This window comes from Engystomops pustulosus, chromosome 9 (genome assembly GCF_040894005.1).
Source record: "Engystomops pustulosus chromosome 9, aEngPut4.maternal, whole genome shotgun sequence".
Taxonomy (NCBI): Eukaryota; Metazoa; Chordata; class Amphibia; order Anura; family Leptodactylidae; genus Engystomops; species Engystomops pustulosus.
The window spans coordinates 31,710,854-31,724,153 of NC_092419.1; the positions used below are offsets into that span (position 1 = coordinate 31,710,854).

General features: G+C 44.5%; 1 protein-coding gene across 4 annotated transcripts in view; it reads right to left on the reverse strand.

The window, feature by feature from the left end:
- Positions 1–13,300, reverse strand: part of LRCH2 (leucine rich repeats and calponin homology domain containing 2) — a 56,873-nt gene that overhangs the window by 33,465 nt on the left and 10,108 nt on the right. The window lies entirely within an intron of this gene.

Genomic DNA, 13,300 nt, shown 5'->3' on the forward strand with positions numbered 1-13,300 from the left:
CAAATTATTGTAAGACGCTATTCCCCTTTATTACAGGATATAGCCCTTAAGGGGAACTTGTCACCACATTTCACATATACAGCTAGTATCAGGTTCCCATAGAGCCGTATTAGCCAACATCCTAACATCCCCATAAAATCAACTTTATCTTGTATTACCTGGCATCAGAGGGGGCGTGTCCTGCTCAGACAAGTCGAGAGGCTCCTCCCAATGCCTCGTTCTCAGTGCTTCATGTCATGTGACCAGGATGTTGTCATCCATGGTCCTTTACATTTTCAAAATCTATCCCATGCATATGACTGATCACATGAAATCCCAACAAGTCTGCATGGAGAATGGGGAGGAGTAGAAGTCCATGGAGGCGGCTGTGAATTATGTGACCTGATACATACATTTTGCAAAAGACATCACCCTAGTCACATGACATGAAGTGCTTAATGGTGAATAGGAGGCAAAGGGAGGAGCCTGAGCAGAACACACCCTGATTTGCAAGAGAACAAAGTTGATTTTATGGGGATGTGAGAGAAACCACTTTAGCCAAGAGGCATTTAGTTAATAGGCCTCTACGGGAACCTGTCACAAGCTGTATTTGTGGTGACAGGTTCCCTTTAATGCATCAAGAGAGAAAGCTACTCCTGTTTTATTCCACTATTATTTCCTTGAAATATGATTAAAATCCATCCATAGGTTTCCCCATTTTACAGAGATGAAGCCTCCTCTGATGAGGAGCGGCACCCTCTACACATGGGGGCTCATGGATGTAGCATCAGTTCCCCCAGAATTTCTTGTCACATCAAAAAACAGCAAATGCCCCATAAATAGAAATGTCATTTATGTAATCGGCTTTGCTTGATCTTGTGTTTCTACCTCTGATGTGCTAATCAGTTCTCATTAATCTCTCCATCACCTCGAGGACACGTCTATGACAAATACGTCTATTTTAGAGACGCTCGGCAACGCGCCCGTAATCCTTCATGACAGCGATGTCAGCAGCCCTGTTTATAATATCCTTTCATGCAAGAGGATGAGAAAATACAAGGATGAGGGAAACGCGAGAACAATATCGCTCCGTACATCAACCTTTAAACTTGTAGTAAAAAAGTTCAGGAGGCTGCGAGACCAGAAGAGACAAACATAACATGCTCATAAGCATAATTGTAAAAGGAAAAAGGCTATGGAAGATTACCACAGTTACAGTGGCTGGATCTGTTAGTAAGTTTCCCTGGTTTATCATGATGAATTTTAACCCCTTAAAGACCCGGCCTTTTTTTGTTTTTTCATTTCTGTTTTTCACTCCCCACCTTCAAAAATCTACAACTTTTTTATTTTTACATGTAAAGAGCTGTGTGACGGCTTGTTTTCTGCGTAACAAATTGGGCTCCATAGCGTTGGTATTGAATATTCCATGCCGTGTACTTGGAAGCAGGAAAAAAAAACCATCCAAATGCAGTGAAAATGGCGAGGTGAAAAAACACATTTGCGCCGTTTTCTTGTGGGCTTGGATTTCACGGCTTTCACTGTGCCCCAAATCACATGTCTACTTTACTCTTGGAGTCAGTGCGATCACGGAGACACCAAATTTGTATAGGTTTTATAAAGCTTCCATACATTTACAAAAATTAAAACCTCCTGTACAAATTTAATTTTTTTTTTTAATTTTGCCATCTTCTGGCCCCAATAACTTTTTCATACTTCGGTTTATGGAGCTGTGGGTGGTATTTTTCAAAATGAAATGAATAACAACTTTGGACGCTATTTTCCATTACGGGGTTAAAGGCAGTGAAAAACCGTTATTATATTTTGATAGATCGGGCAATTTTTGACATTGCGATACCTAAGGTGTTAATGATTTTTATTATTCATTAATATTTATATCAGTTCTAGGGGAAGGGGGGGGCAATTAGAATTTTTAGGTTATTATAATTTTTTTTTTTTACTTTTACTATTTTTTCAGACTACTTTAACCGTTGGTTGTCTGATCGATACTGCCGTACTACTGATAGCACATTGTAATTAAAGTGTTAAAACGAGACAGCCTCAGGTCTTTCGAAGACCTGAGGCTGTCATGGAGACGGATCGCTGCTCCCTGATGACGTTACGGGGATCGATGATCTTCGGCAAGCTGGTGACGCCCATGCGCCGCCATGTTTTTGAAGCTGCCGGCGATCTGTGGGAAAACACCCGTGATCGGTGCTACCAACGATCGCTGGTGTTACCGATAAGTCTTTGCTGCAATATGCACCGGACCCGACGCGGCGTGCTAATCTGGCATGCGTTGGTAAGGGGTTAATAGTAGATTTCCTTTAATCCTCTTCTATGGGACATAACCAGATAAACGTGAATTGCGGGATGTCCCGAATTCTCAAGATAGGACTTAGTTGCATTGGTGGTGCCCTGGGTCTGGCATCTGTACATTTTGCATTTGTGACAAACAACAAAAAATGGGGGAAGTTGAATATAATGAAAATCACCAGCAACCTCTTCATTTCAGAAAGGTTCCTTTTGGTGACATTAAAACTAAAATCTAAGTGGATATAAGTTAGGACCGTGAACCGGAAGAGTAGACTCATACCTCAACCTGAAAATTGTTGCAACCACATAAACCATTGTTACATTCAAGATAGACATAGCAGCACTGAGATATTTAGTGGCGTGGTGTGTGTTACAGCCAAGGTCTTTGTGAATTTGAGAAAAAAAAAAGTTAGCTCTTTAACGCTCTGTGTTGTACATGTATGGCACAGAAGTGCTGAGGCTGCATGGGTAGGGGCTGACGGGGCGAGGCCTCTCGCTACAGAGTTGGGGTTTGCTGCATGGTGTGTACAAATGTCATGTACTACAATACAGCAGTATATGGTAGGAACGATCAGACCATCTAGGGCTAAAGTACCCTAGAGGGTCTAACAAAAAATAGTTTAAGTTTTTTTTTTTTTAAATAAAAGGAAGTTAAAAAAAATAAAAATAAAAAAAATAGACACCTCAAACAGCTCCGTACACCGAAGTATGAGCAAAGTATAATGTCAGAAATAGAAACACGTGGAGCCCATGGAATTGGCCCGTATCTTGGCCCGGTTCCATGGACCGCACACAGCGCAGTGGATGGGAATCCTTGCATTATATAGAAATATATACTGAACAGGCGTTCATAATGGTGACCCATCGGGTTCCCGCAAGACATTCAACGGTTTTAGGATGAGAGTAGGAAGAAAAGCTCCGCAGGACCCGGAGAACCGTCAGAAGAGGAGCATCGGGGGAAGCATTGAAGCACAAGCTCTTATTTTTAGTAACTCGTTCACAGTTCTATACGATAACTAGAGAACTCCTACGCGTTGTCCTGTGAATGGACCGGCGCCTTACAAGGCAGGGAACATTATTAGCACATTCTCTCCATCACAATGTATTCCGACAGCCCGGAGAGAACTTTCTACCTCTGCGCAGGGATCAATGGTTTCCCCACCTCCTACATGTCAAAAATAGAATCGCAGGTGTATGAAACAGGATTTGAGTTCTAAAATATAATATAGATATATACACACAAATATATTATACACACACATACAGGCGGTCCCCTACTTAAGGACACCCGACTTACAGACAACCCATAGTTACAGACGGACCCCTCTGCCCCATGTGACCTCTGGTGAAGCTCTCTGGATGCTTTACTCTAGTCCCAGACTGCAATGATCAGCTGTAAGGTGTCTGTAATGAAGCTTTATTGATAATTCTTGGTCCAATTACACCAAAAATTTTGAAACTCCAATTGTCACTGGGGCAAAAGAAAAAAAATTGTCTAAAACTTCCATTATAAAATATACAGTTTCGACTTACATACAAATTCAACTTAAGAACAAACCTCCAGACCCTATCTTGTATGTAACCCGGGGACTGCCTGTATATATATTATATACACACACACACGTGTATGACAGACGCAGTGTGATGCCTCACGCCTCTTATTTCATGTGGCAGATGCTTAGGTGTTACCATTATTATTGTTTGTTTAGTCTAACACGAGCAGACAATGTGGCAAACACAAGGATGATCATTTCTAAACTGGGGAACGGAGACGCAGACCTGAGACTATACCAAAATCCATGCCACAACTGCTGCAACATGCTGGATAGGTCCAGCTGTAGTAACAACCCCCCCAGAAGCCCTTTGGGGTCAGTAGCATAAATTTTGAATATTTAATATCAACTTATACAATGATGATTATGAGCCTGAAGGGCTCCTGGGGGTGTTATCAAAGCCCCTCTGTGCTGCAGCTTCACAGGTTGTTACACAGTGCAGTTTTGCTGAAACATCAGGCGGAGGAATGTGGAAATGGCAAAGGTAGCAGAGGGTGAGACAGTTTAACAACCTTTGAAGCCAAGCATGGGGGGGGGGGTCTGGTGAGACTCCTAGCATGCTAGACTCCTTCTGCCAAATTGACATAATTATAAAAAATGCTTTTAGAAGGAAGGGGCCACGGATAACAAATATAAGGCTGATTTCCACAGTCCTGGTGCCTGGATCTATAAATAAGCATCTGAATCTGAATCAGCCATCTGAACGTATCCCATAGTGCACCACCACAACATGAACCAATTCAGTGGGATATAGAGAAGCCTCATCCACATAGGCGCCGCAAGTCTCAACTCCTGCCTACAACTCCTGCACAGAATCCCCAGAGGCGGCGATGGAGCAGAACAACATGTTTACTTATTTTATGTTTTCTGAGGAATGATTAACCATCAGAGTCGCCTCACATTTACATTTCAGACGGCTGGAAGGCGTCTTCTGTGAATGCACAACTTCAATTAGTCTCCAAAGCTTTCTGTCATTTATATGCATGGAAACTGCAACGTCTTACAACCTGGCAAAGGAAAAAAAAACTACATATATAGAACGGAAGAGCAATAATTAAATGTACTGGCAGGATAAAAGGAATCAGTTTTAATGAGAGCTATTAAATTTGTCTGCTTGGTATGGGGATCCCAGGGTGGAGGGATCTCCTGCGGATCCGCTGGTCCTGTATCCTGGGAGATTCACCAATACAGAGAATAACAAACTGAACACAACAACCTGTAAAGAGTCACAGAGAGAGTCACACAGGGTCTCCTCCAGGTTTACTTGATGTTGCATAGTCCAGACTGCAGGTACAGCACCATAAGTCTGCTGCAATCAGTCAACTGCTGAAATGAGATCACTTGGATCTACTGTCTGATCCCATTGTTTAAAGGATCGCTGTCATCAGATTTTACTGCATTAAACAACAAGCCCCATAAGACAGGGTATGAAATGTTCTTTCAAGAATTCCCTTAATCATGTTAAATTTCACTCATTTACTCATCTATAAAAAATTAGTCTCCAAAGTCATGTGAAAATGATCAGAGATGAGTCAAATTTTGCAAAGCTACAGTGGGAGTGTTACTTCAGATGCCCATTTGGTTAGAAACATGCTTTGAATTTATATATTTTAGGGCACAACATGCCTGTAGTATGAGCTGCAGAAATATAGATACAGGCAGAAAATATATAAAAAAAAAAAAAAAAAAGAACTGGGTCTTTGCAGCACACAGAAGCTCAAGACAGATGTGACTCTTAGTTGGCAAGTCTATAGGCATCTATGTCTATAGAAGCTATAAAAACAAATAGAGCAGTGTCTGCACTGACCCTTCCCTTGCATTCTCTGAACTTGACTCGTCTCAGACAAAAAGTGACCCTACTCAGCTAATTTGCATAGGACTTTGGAGGAAATTTCCATAACTTTTGCAGTCACAGTCAGGCATTTTCTTGTGCCTGAAGATTACTCAGCCTTTGAAAACCACCAACATATTTCAGGCTGCCACAACAGGAATAAAATTCATCATGAGTTACCTGCTTATTCCTCCCTTAGACACTGTACACAGCGCTACACCTGACCATGCTAAGTGCTGGTATTGCAGCATAGCTGTATGGAGGTGAATGGAGCTTGATTGCAATGCCACAAACTACCCAAGGTCCAGTGTGGTGCTGTTTTTGAAATGAAGTAGCCATGTTTTTTCAATCTCCGGCCTCCCCTTTAGGCTTGCAAAACTTTATCTAAACACATGATAAGACATTTGGAGTAAAGTCCTCATGCCAGCCAAGCCAAAAAATAATGACTTATGGTCATAATGCATACAGCTAGGTGTGACAAAAACTCAGATCAGCTCAAATAACCTCCTAAAAAACACAGAGGGGGATCATCTGGCGGCTGCAGTTATAGACCATATCTATACACCAAAGTCTGGAGTCAAATATGAAATCAATAAATCCAAAAGTCAAAGACAACATTCACAACTTCACCAGAAAAACCAACACAGAAAATCTGAAAAAGTAAAGCATCAAGGTGTTGTAATGGATCACAGTCCGGACCTCAATGTTCCGCAGCAACAATATTGCGAGTCGAGCTGGACGTGGCCTCCTCGGCTGAATACAGAAGCTCCTCTCTTCTCTTCATGCAGCAGTTATGTCATGTGACCAGGGTGAAATCATTGCAGGTCCTTTAGCCTCTTAACATTACCAAACATATCTCATGAAATCACAGCAGCCTGCATGGAGAGGAGTAGAAGTGATTTTTTTTTTAAATGTGTTCAGATATGTGCATGGAGTGCAGTTTCCTAATGTTAAGAGGCCAAAGGACCTGCAATAATGTGACCCAGGAACATTAGACCACGCCCCTCGACTCTATTCATCCCTACATGATAAGATTATACCTCTGATATTATGGGGATCTGAGGGAAACAGAAGGGTGTGCGATAGTTTATAGGGCTCTATAGGAACCTGCCACTTTCCTTACTTGTGAAAAATGTGGTGACAGGTTCCCTGAAAAACACACCATGGTCATAGGCGTCAGGCTTCCATGGCTGGAGCAGGACACCCATTCCACCTATCCCAACAAACCCTCCTAGAAGTAATCCTGCACTTTACTATGTGACGCTCGCACAGATAAATTAAGCAGCAGGTGACACTTCCTGTGTAGACTTGTTCCTCTTTTTGCAGACGGGAGAAATGTCACACTGAAACCAGAACATCCTCAGCCGCCACTGTAGTACTGGACATTGGGCCCGAATCTTTATATTGTAAGTTAAAAGAAACCTACCATTTGCTTTTATGCATTGTGAACCAAACATACCTTGAGAATGCTGTAGCTACACTGATGCAGCAATATATCCTTTAATCCTTGAACTGAGTGGTTTTGCTGAAAAAAAAACCAATTATAAAATTATGAGAATGAGGCTCTGTCACTCCCGTGTTTGGCCCGGAGCTTCTCCACTTACCCTAATTATGCACTGCTCCAGAGAAGGCTGTAATCACTGTGTCCCTGACAGGCAGAAGTAATCAATTGATGCACCATCCCCCAGTTGCTGTTTATTAGTCATCCAGCTCAGGTTAATTAGCTCCATGTAACGTGTTTATCAACCATCACCCGGCGTGGGCGCCGCCATCTTACCTCCGATCGCCGCTCCCCCGAACGTCATCGGGGGGCGGCGATCGGTTGCCATGGTAGCCTCGGGTCTTCGTTTGACCCGAGGATACATGGCTTCTGCATATGCATTACAATGAGCCTGTGGCTCATTGTAATGTATAGTGAGCAGAAATGCCATATACTGCGATACAGCAGTATTGCAGTATATGGCAGGAGCGATCAGACCATCTAGGGTTAATGTACCCTAGAGGGTCTAAGAAATAGTGGGAAAAAAAAGAAAAAAAAAAAGTTTAAAAAATGTAAAAAAATAATAAAATATTAAAAGTTCAAATCACCCCCCTTTCCCTAGAACTGATATAAAATATAATAAATAGTAAAAATCACAGACACATTAGGTATCGCCGCGTCCCAAAATGCCCGATCTATCAAAATATAAAAACGGTTATTGACGGCGGTGACCTCCGGAACGGCAAATGGCGCCCAAATGTCCAAAACGCGACTTTTACACCTTTTTAGATGACATAAAAAATGTAATAAAAATGATCAAAATGTTGCACAGTCCTCAAAACGGTAGCAATGAGAACGTTGGCTCATTTCGCAAAAAATGACACCTCACACAGCTCCATGCGCCAAAGTATGAAAAAGTTATTCGCGTCAGAAGATGGCAAAATTTTTTTTTCTTTTTTGTACACATTCGTTTAATTTTTGAAAATGTATTAAAACGCAATAAAACCTGTATAAATTTGGTATCACCGCGATCGCACCGAACCAAAGAATAAAGTAGAGGTGTTATTTGGAGCGCAGAGTGAAAGTCGTAAAAACTGAGCCTACAGGAACATGACGCACATGCAGTTTTTTTCAATTTTTCCACATTTGGAAATTTTTTGCGGCTTCCCACTACATGGCATGGAATAATAAATAACATCATGGGAAAGTAAAATTTGTTACGCACAAAATAAGCCCTCAGACAGCTCTGTACACGGAAAAATGAAAAAGTTATGGATTTTTGAAGATGGAGAGCGAGAAATTAGCGAAAATACCCTGCGTCCTTAAGGGGTTAAAGACTGGTGCAGGCGACGATTACATAGACTATCATACGGTCAGTCACCTGTGGTCCTCCGCTCATGAAGATAAAAAAAGTTTTGTGTTCGCAAAATTGCTGTGCAAGTAAACCAAAAATGTCACATATGATCAAAGTTGAAAATTGCAATATCCTACCTAGAATGTGGAACCTGACAAATTCCCTCTAAATTCACTCTGGGAACCTACAAACTCAAAACTGTTTTTTTAAGGGTTTAAAAAAAAAAAAAAACACATGTCCAATTCTGAAAAAATAGTGGGCTACAGCTAGAAACTAAACCTTGTAGCCACAGCAAGAGTGAAGAGACATGATAAACCACAAATGTAGATGCAAGAGCTTCGAACATCACGGCTAGTGAGGGCATTGCACCTCGTGTTTTACCCAGATAACAAAGTCTACAGTATCTGTATATGTAAAGTACAGGCAGACACTGCATACTGTACATAGACACGTAACAACATCATCATGAAGGTCAATATCCCCAACTTTGGAACCAGAAAGATTCTAAAAAAAAAAAGGATCTATATGTATGGGGTTTCCCTATCCCCATATCCTGTGGAGCATGGACTGATCACACCCCCCATGCATGTAGCTCGAGCTGTCCCCTTTTGGAAAAGACATGGCCTGGGCACGGAGCACGGAGCTCTCGCTAACAATACCCGGCTGCATTGGAAATCAGGAAGTTATTTTTGGATGGAGCTTTGTTAGATTTAATAGATACATCATCCTGAAGCCATAGCAGCAAATTGCTTCCCTTTTCATTTACTGGGCACAAAAGAAGCAGAAGAGGAAGAGCAGAGGCAGAGAGCGGTGGTGGAGGGGGGGGGGGGGGTGTAATCTAATGTATTTAAGCCCGGCCATTAATGTGAATCAGTCATGGCAGAGGCAGAAGTCACTAGTTATAAAAACGTGCAGCCTCCACCTCCTGCACAAAAATCCTGATACATCATTTGGCCAACAGGAAAAAATGACTAGACTGAAGAAGGGCTAATAGCCGGGAGGGTCAGGCATATGAGGGTGACAATTCACATTATAATTCATTCTGGCGTTCTTGTCATTGTATACTGCCTGTGTGTGTTGTGCTAGGTCATCCTTAAAAGATGCTGTTCCAGCTTTGATTGTTGGGTAGGGGATAAGAATCTCATGGGTGAGGGCCGACTGCTGGGACCCCCAATGATCATGATAACGGCACCCTAGCAATCTGGAGAACAGGGGTCCTGTTCTCACCAATAGATGAATGTGCCAACATTATGCTAATGAGACAGAAGGGTTCCTGAGGGTGTTACCAGAGCCCCTCCTTTCTGTAGCTTCACAGGTTGTTACCCTGTCTCCCCATCCTTCAGCACTCCCTCCGTGTTATGCTGAGCACTGTGCCAGCAGGGGAATCCCAAGCTGTCACTGATGATGTAGGGATTCCCTCAGGGGAAGAAGATGTATAGAGGTAGAGGTGATGGAGGCCATTGGCATCAACCATTGCCTGGTCTGTAGGTTATAGTTTCTGAAGAGGCAATTAAAGGTCATGCTCCCTTTGTTTAATGCACAACACAAGATTCCAATAACTGTCTAATTTGGCTGTAATATAACCCAGGCCCCTCTCCCCCCATGAGAGGTTGTGGTATTCAGGTGTAATGCAGCCACCTGCTACACCGGGTCCATAACTACATAAAATCCCAAAAGACCCCTTAGTGGCAGAACAGATGGGGCGCACATAACAAGACAGGGACAGGGGGTTAATTGCTGTGATGTACAAATTATGTAGACAACGGCGATGAGATATATATACATGATATACATTCTCTTTTTGTGGCAAGTCTGGACAGTGAATATTTTAGGAGGTATTCACATGACAGCTACACTACACTAAAAGTACTGTGACTGCTCCTTGTGTATCTACCCAAAGGAACAAAGCCCATCAATCACACACCAGATCTCCCTTCTCAGAGACATCATTCTTTCAGAACCAGTAGTTGTCATTATTATGGCATAGAATGTCAGCTCTTGGAGCAGGGCTCTCATTCCTATGGTGCCATCAGACTACAGGCAGTCCCCTACTTAAGGACACCCGACTTACAGACAACCCATAGTTACACTAAGACCCCTCTGACCTCTGGTGAAGCTCTCTGAATGCTTTACTAAAGTCCCATACTGCAATGATCAGCTGTAAGATGTCTGTAATGAAGATTTATTGATAATCCTTGGTCCCATTACAGCAAAAAATGTTTTAACTCCAATTGTCACTGGAGCCAAAAATTTTCTTGCCTGGATCTACAATTATAAAATATACAGTTTCGACTTGCATACAAATTCAAGTTAAGAACAAACCTCTGGACCCCATCTTGTAGGTAACCCGGAGACTGAACGTTATTGCTCTGTAAAGTCTTATTTTGTCTTTATATTATGTTCTGCCGGGCTGTACAGATCATGGGCAAAATATAAAGATGTATTGTTATTACAATGGTTCATAAATTGCAAGCTCTTAGGAGCAGTGCCTGCTCATGGGGTAGGTCTACAGACCAAATAATACGTTACAGAACAATAACAAGGTCCGAATATGTGTCATCGGACCTTGTTTTTGTTCTGTAACCTCTTATTTGGTCTGTAGACGTATCCCATGATCTGTACTGCGCCACAGAATATGACGGTACGATATAAAGATATATTGTTATCACAAGGGTTATAGATTGTCAGTTCTTGGGAGCAGGGCCCTGATTATTACTCTATGAAGCCTAATTTTGTCTGTATATGTACCCCATGATCTGTACATCTGTTGGGATGACATTAATAGGCCCATTTACACGCTCATACTTTTGCATTCAGCTTTTGAAGCCAAATCTTTCATATTCTGCAGAAATGGCAATCCCAGCAGCCCCGTCCTGTAACACCCCGCTCATTGGGATTTCATAGTGAGCGATCACAAAGCCCATAAATATCCCCCTGCCTCCGGCAACAAAAGCCCCTCATGTGGGCCAGGAAACATGAAAGCGGCTGCGATGACCGGATGGGTAACACTCACATGGGAGACTACAGCTCCCATTATCCTAGACACCATATTATCACACTGCTCGATAAATACCGCTGCAACGTGACTACATACGTCTGCAGGGAGGAAAAGCAACTCCTAGAAAGAAAGGGAAAGATAAATTCCTAACAAGGGATAAGCCGGGACCGTCCAGATCCTTTGTGTTCTGTATCACACTGTATACGGGTCTTCCGCCAGAAACTATACACCATACATGCTCTTTGTCAGGACGCTCCGCCGTGAATTAACTTCTCATTTTCTTGCCTACGATTTGCAAGGCTGAACAGCGCACAAACCAGGGGACTCCCTGTTTCTAGTCGAGAGCACGGACACAGATTGTTGGAAATGAATTAAAGGGGCAGATGACGATTGAGCATCTCAGCACCTGCCTACACAGCAATGGAGGCAACCAAGCACAGAGCGGCTCCATATTGATTCTCATGAAAAGCCTGGCCAGATGCTAGAGGAAGGAGAGGCTGCCAGCAATACAATCAGCCTACAGCAAAGAGACAGCTAATAAAATACATCCACAGGGGAAAATGCTATTATTCACTGCTACCAAGGTCTAACCAGAGTGTTAAAGTAATTAAAAGTCATGAATCAGGAGGTACAGGCTGAACAGTATTACAGAGTACTTGTAGCAGCCGGAGTTTTTACAAGGGATTGGTAGAAACAGCAACAGAAGAGGGCGCTGAGGGTAAAGGCGGCATCCTGGAGATGGCAAAACATGGTGAACATCTTGTGCAGTTAATTAGTTTGTCCACTGAAGCCAGAGAATGCGTCCAGGAAAGCCCCCATCAAAACCCTGAGGACAGAAAATGCGTCCAGGGGAGACCCTGCACCCTCCCAGTCCAGGTCAACCCTTGCCACTGCCCCCCGCCCCCCCAATCCCCAGTCCAGGTCAGCTCTTGCCCCCCCCCCCCCCCAATCCCCAGTCCAGGTCAGCTCTTGCCCCCCCCCCAATCCCCAGTCCAGGTCAGCTCTTGGCCCCCCCCCCCCAATCCCCAGTCCAGGTCAGCTCTTGCCCCCCCCCCCACAATCCCCAGTCCAGGTCAGCTCTTGGCCCCCCCCCCCCAATCCCCAGTCCAGGTCAGCTCTTGGCCCCCCCCCCCAATCCCCAGTCCAGGTCAGCTCTTGGCCCCCCCCCCCAATCCCCAGTCCAGGTCAGCTCTTGGCCCCCCCCCCCCAATCCCCAGTCCAGGTCAGCTCTTAGCCCCCCCCCCCCAATCCCCAGTCCAGGTCAGCTCTTGGCCCCCCCCCCCCCAATCCCCAGTCCAGGTCAGCTCTTGGCCCCCCCCCCCAATCCCCAGTCCAGGTCAGCTCTTGGCCCCCCCCCCCCCCAATCCCCAGTCCAGGTCAGCTCTTGCCCCCCCCCCCAATCCCCAGTCCAGGTCAGCTCTTGCCCCCCCCCCCCCAATCCCCAGTCCAGGTCAGCTCTTGCCCGCCCCCCCCAATCCCCAGTCCAGGTCAGCTCTTGCCCGCCCCCCCAATCCCCAGTCCAGGTCAGCTCTTGCCCCCCCCCCCAATCCCCAGTCCAGGTCAGCTCTTGCCCCCCCCCCAATCCCCAGTCCAGGTCAGCTCTTGCCCCCCCCCCCAATCCCCAGTCCAGGTCAGCTCTTGCCCCCCCCCCCCCAATCCCCAGTCCAGGTCAGCTCTTGCCCCCCCCCCAATCCCCAGTCCAGGTCAGCTCTTGCCCCCCCCCCCCAATGCAGGTCACCTCTTGCCCCCCCCCCCCAGTCCAGGTCAGCTCTTGCCCCCCCCCCCAATCCCC